Genomic DNA, 6,509 nt, shown 5'->3' on the forward strand with positions numbered 1-6,509 from the left:
TGTTACATCTGTATTTATACCAGTTGATTTTAATCCTATCCATTCTATTCCAAAGGTTAGGGCGTTTCTTATCTCCATTCCAGGGAGTAAAGATTATGTAGCTTAAGGGTGATTGTTCATAGTTAAAGTGATTAACTACCTGGCTGGCACTTAGGTAAGGGGTTTTACTGATACAAATTCCCACCTGGGGAAACAAACTTTCTCAGAGAGGTGACCTTGGTTAAAACACACAGCACTAAGGGGAGCAAACATATTAAGAACTGTATGCCATATAGGCCAGGTCCCTGGAAACATAAGCTGTGGAGATGTTTCTTCCCTGCAGCGACTGTGTCAAGCAACAAGGGTGTATCAGTTTTCTGCACTTCTCATTTAAATAGGTTTTGATACAGCGGACCATACATGGTAGTTATTACAAAATCTAAAATAAATGTTACACTTCAGTGTGTAAAAATAAAATGTCAGTATCAGAATTTAGGATATGCAATGTGAAGGAAAAATGGAAGTACTAATAACCACCGATTTTCAGTGTAGAGGGTCAAATGTTATGGCAAACGTGGAAAAATAAATAAAACTTTTTAGAACTGAAATAAAGGCATACATAAGTACTATGCAGGGGTAATCCATAATAAGTAAGAATGTCAGAGAATGAATACCCACTATCTAAAGTTGAAAATCAATAAATGTAATTAGGAAAGCACCATAAAACTAAAGTTTCTTTCAATGAAACTTCTGTAGTATGTGCTGCCATGTACATTAATTGATTTATATTAAAAACTTTCACATTTAATGGAAGTTAGTTACTCAGATGCCAATATAAAGATAACAGTTTTATTAAAGTAGTGGGATAATATGAAAGTTTTTTATTTTAAATTTTAGTATTTTATGTTATTACATTATTTTTATTTATAAAGCATAACTTTATATGGAACCTCTTAAAAAAATGTTAGAATGCCAATACAAGGTGGGCAGAGATTTTAGTTTTTCTGCTCTATTCTCAGAACATAAGACAGTGATTGGCATATAGTAGATGAACATTTCTTGAGTGAATGAAATCTGAACTCTTCAAATATTGCCTTGTACATAGAAGACAAAATTTTAGGTTCAGCAACTTCAAGTTTGATTGCTTACTTTCCTTTTTATAAATCTCCTTTTGATTCCACTTTAATAATTTAATTTTATCCCTATTGCTCTAGGACCTTTTTCCTCATATAGTTTGCAACCATTACAGTGGAACTGCCATTTAAGATGAACACTGAAGGATGAGTAGAAATTGCTTAAAGAGAATATCATAGATAGAGATAAGAGCATTATGAAAACTCAATGTGTCCTAGGGATAGGAGGATTTTGAAATCATTAGAATATAGAGTTTGAGAGGTGAATGGAGCTAGAGTGTCTTTAGATGTTCCTGATCATGGGGAAAAATAAAAAGACAATAGAAACCATTCACACACATTGTGTTTTATTTATTTATTTTTGTATGTATGTATTTATTTAAAAATACATTTTATTGATTTTTTACAGAGAGGAAGGGAGAAGGATAGAGAGTTTGAAACATCGATGAGAGAGAAACATTGATCAGCTGCCTCCTGCACACTCCCCACTGGGGATGTGCCTGCAACCAAGGTACATGCCCTTGACCGGAATCAAACCTGGGACTGTTGATTCCGCAGGCTGACGCTCTAGCCACTGAGCCAATCCGGTCAGGGCGCACATTGTGTTTTAAAACCATCTGTACAGCTGCACCAAGAATTGACATGAGGCAACCCTGAAGAACTATTGTAGTGGTTCAGATAGAGGTTACATAGTCTGAGCTAGGATATTGAAGATACAAAAGATTATATATTAAAAGACTCAAATTATTAGAACTTGGTGGCTGAATTATTATAGGGATGGAGGTTCAAAAAGCTAGTTGAGAAAATTTGGGCAAAAACTCTCAGCGAATTTGAATGGGTGTGAATTTTAATTTTTTGGTGGTGATAGTAATAATGTTCTGTGTGTTTTCTTGTGATTATGCTGATGCATGTGAATTGGTGGTTCTGTTCAGTATGCTTAAGATGTCTAAGTGAAATCCAAGTAGTGATGTCTAACTACTTAACTGTCAGAAATTGGGTCTTTATTTCAAAAGAAGTCATTGAACTGATGGTAATGTTTTCACAATCAATATTAATCTATATGATAACAAAGAATTAATAAACTTGAAAAGCTATAAACTATTTTATTGACTACTACATTTTTCTTAGGAATTTTGATATTGTTCTAGCCAACCTATGTTCTATATGTAATATAAAATAATCAGACTTACTATTTATTGAGCATATGGTTTGCACTAAGCACTACACTGGATACTGTACATTTATTGTTCATTTAGTCTTCACATAAATCTTGTGATACATTGCTATCCATATTTTACTGATGGTGGAACTAAAGCAGATAAAATATCTTTCTTTGTTCATTAATTAACTAGGCCTCCCAGAGAGCTGGAATCTGGGATTAAATTTGCTTTATCCTTATGTCAATACTAGAAGCCCAGTACATGAAATTCATTCACTGGGAGAGGGGTTGTCTCTCAGCTCAGCCTGCACCCTCTCCAAACTGGAACACCTCAGGGGACATCCGTCTCACAATTTGGGACTGCTGGCTCCTAACTGCTCACCTCCCTGCCTGATTGCCCCCTAACTTCTCCCCTGCTGGCCTGATCTCCCCCAACTGCCCTCCCCTGCAGGCCTGACCTCGCCTCTAACTTCTTGCTCCCCTATGCCAGCCCGATCTTGCCCCTAACTGCTTGCTCCCCTGATGGCCTGATCACCCCTAAGTGCCTCTACCTAGGCCCCAGCCACCATGGCTTTGTCCAGAAGCAAGTTGAATGTCTGGAAGATGTCCGGTTGACCCGGTCTAATTAGAATTATTACCCTTTTATTAGTATAGGTTTATCCATAAGCAGTATTGACTCCAACCTATTTCAGTTCAGTTCAGTACATTCATGGAAGAAATTGCTTCACTAAAACTATTATTTAACAACCTGCCATCCACGCGCATGCCTATTGTAGATGATTAGAGACATTTATGTAACTGAAATGATTGATTTGGGAAAAATGCAGTGGTATCTGTTGGGGATTTGTAGATGCTCTTTTGGAATCTTCTTATCATTTCAAGTTTGTCTAAAGTTATCTCTCTATACAAGTTTTTCTTTGACATATTACTTTATAATATATTTAAAAAGAGAAGTCTTGTTTCAAGTAGATAATGTGCATATACGTGCACACATACATTTGATATAAACCAATAAAAACACCTAGGATAATACAGCATGCAATAACACCATGTCCAGCTTTTCAAATAGTGGACCTTTATAAATTAGGGCATGACCCAAATTCGTAATTAAAAGAGATTCTGCTCTATGGATGGTATCCTGCATTTTTATTGTGAATCCAAGTCTGTCACATCACTCTTGTGACTTAATAATTATCACTGACAAGTTTCTCTGCTGCCCCAAATCCAGCCAATTGCTCATTTCTTCCCCAGCTTCCTTGCTTACTTGTGATTGAGAAGCAACATTGTCCCTTTCTGGAACTTCTCAGTGAATAAGTGGGGACAGAATTTTTAGGTTAACAGGAAATCAGAGATTGTGCTGTTGTATCATAAATCAGTGAGTGAGATACAAGACGCCTTAATGAGCCAATTAATTAGGAGTCGTTTATTTCGCGTAGCCCAGAGGGAGGTGTTTCTTCCAAATCTCTGAGTGAAGTCATACAGGAAGTTTCCCATATTTATACTTTTTGAGTTTCTTTGTTGCCAGAAGCCAATTCCAGCATGTGAGCAGGGCTGAATCATCTGGAGGTGGCTGAGGGCATTTCCCCAAACCTGAAAACGATGCATAAAATGATTGCTTGCTGCCAGACAGATGAGGGTATCTTAATCTATTGCCTCCTCCTGGCCAAACACCTGAACAGCCATAGGCAATTCCCCCAATCTGACAATAGATTGTGTATACTAAACCTTACCCTTTTATGTATATCTACCTCGCCTTAGGGCAACTTGTGTTAATAAAAAGCAAGGGGTCCTGAGACGAGGGAGAACTTAGTTCTTTTAGCTAAGACTTCTCTGACTCCCAAAATGCCTTTCAAAATTATGTTCCGTCTCTGGACTCTTGATTAATTTACACACAGCGCCTTCTCCAGATTCCTGAACCCTTCTAGATGCTGGATCAAGACCCCTGGCACTTTGTCTGAAGATTTCACAAAGAACTCTGTGTGAGTTATTGTTAAAGACAGTCTGTAATCTTGGATATATAAAGAACAAACTTTTGGCATAAGTATATGGGAATTATTACCAGTATTAGTCCATTACGTTAGATGGCTAGCTTGCAAGATCAGACAGTTAAGTTTTTATCTTTTTCTACTATTCAAACTAAAACAGTTATTCTACAGAATAAGAGACTGTCTAAAAATGACAGTTTACAGAACAAGGGACTATCTAACAATAGCAGAGAATTTCAAACAGCAGTTTTTATACAAGATGGAGGTTACTATGCTTCAGTGCAACATGCAGAAAAATCGTTGTTATACTCTTCTTGGTCAAGTATTGCATCACAGAGAATCAAGCTTCTAATCTGACTGTCTTCCATGCCATTTTGCAGGAAGCTAGTAGACCCTTTTTGGCTGCAGCAAGGATAGGAAGGCGCTGTTAGTGGGAGGTATCTGTAATAGGGTCAACAATAAAAAATAAAAGAATCTAAAAAACACATCATAAACTGGGAACCCATCTTTAGTGACTTAGATTTACTTTGTTGCAAATAACTTTGCAGTGAGAATAATAAATCTTTTCTTGGTTCAGTGACAGACGGTTTAGATTGGCAAATTTGCTTTCAGTAAATCCATCAGAGGAAAAACAATCCTTCATGTTTCAAAAGAGTAACAATAGGTCAAATACTAAGATTTAGATCTAATTCCTCAGCAGATGTACTATGAATGAATATCCCTGATCTAATACTATACGTTAGAAAATTCTCTTTGGGAATCTGTGTTGTGCATCTTATTTCAAAGTAAGTCTGATTGATTTCCATATGCTGTGCAAAACTGCTTTAGAGTACCAATTACCTCCGTGAATTGCATATGGAGACACGTGCATGCATACATTTCTTTATGTATAAATAGATAATGGGAGCACAACCCCAGAAACTTGGATGTTCTTATTTACATGGCAATATTACGGAGCATATTTTCGTTCTTTCTATTTAATCTTATTTTGAAAAATAAGAAGATACCAGAAAAATACATGAAAACTTCAATGTTGATTTATACAAACCACGTTGGCTATTTATTGTCTTCTCTCAAAATTAATAGAAAGTACATAGTTAACAAACAAAACAAGTTTCCCTTGAAGGGTTCTTAGTTAATAGTCTTCTGACAGTCACCCTATCACTATGTTTTCATTTGGTTGTGATTTACAGAAAACCCTATTGCTATAAATTATACTAGCTATAGGCTTATATTGCTCATGTAAAACAATATCAAAAGAAGGTAATTCAGAGCTGGTAGGGTGATGTAATGATGAACTTGTGACTTGCTATCTCTTATCTGCCTGCTTCACTTTGAGCTTTTCATGATCACAGGATTATGGAGAAACTTTGAAGAAAATGTCTCAATTAAATTAAGAAAAAGGAAAAACACAAAAGGGAGATAGGCGCTCCATGGGGTGCTTCACAGCTAATCACAGCTGCAAGGCGCCCTGGAAGGTATATATTTTAGTTTTACTGCTTTGTTAATAGAGGAAGACAAGGATAATTTGCTTAAAATAACTTCTGAGGAGTCATTCCAATGTATTTCATAGTTATTAATTAAAATGCTATTCTTTTCATTAGAAGGGAATGAGTCACTTTTAGAAGACAATTGAGCACTAGAAAGTTGATCCCTACTAGATGTGGGAAAACTGTTTATATCTTATTCCTAATTATGGTAGCAAACCATGCACTTATATTTGCCTGTTCCTTTTTTTTTTTTAAGCCCAGTATCTGTAATAGAATCATTATTACTACTTTTTTTTAGCTTCTCAGAAACAAAAATCATCACCTTCCTGATGTCCTTCTAGCACATAATATTGCTTCCGGTATTATTAGATGCCCAATTTCTGATTGAATCAATTTTTAACTGTTTTTTAAATATCCAGAACTAATTACTTGCAGTGGTTTGAAGAATAAATTTTATTTACTACAGTTATTTTAGTTAGTCATATTAGGAACCTTAGGAATATTTGAGTAATATATATTTACATTGAAATAATATATTTGAAATTAAATTTTTAGAGATACTTCTTCCTGTCATTTCACCTCATCTTGTCTTGCTACTTATTGCAGACCTAATACCATACAGACATTGCAGGCATTAAGTCAATGTTAGCTTTCACATGCAGCTTACGATTCATTTCTGCTCTTTCCATGTCTCTCTCAAGCCAACCAGCCCGATTTAATTCCAGCTCCAGGAAAGGACAGAATGGGCTGTACCGATTAAAAT

This window comes from Myotis brandtii, unplaced genomic scaffold (assembly GCF_000412655.1).
Source record: "Myotis brandtii unplaced genomic scaffold, ASM41265v1 scaffold10, whole genome shotgun sequence".
Taxonomy (NCBI): Eukaryota; Metazoa; Chordata; class Mammalia; order Chiroptera; family Vespertilionidae; genus Myotis; species Myotis brandtii.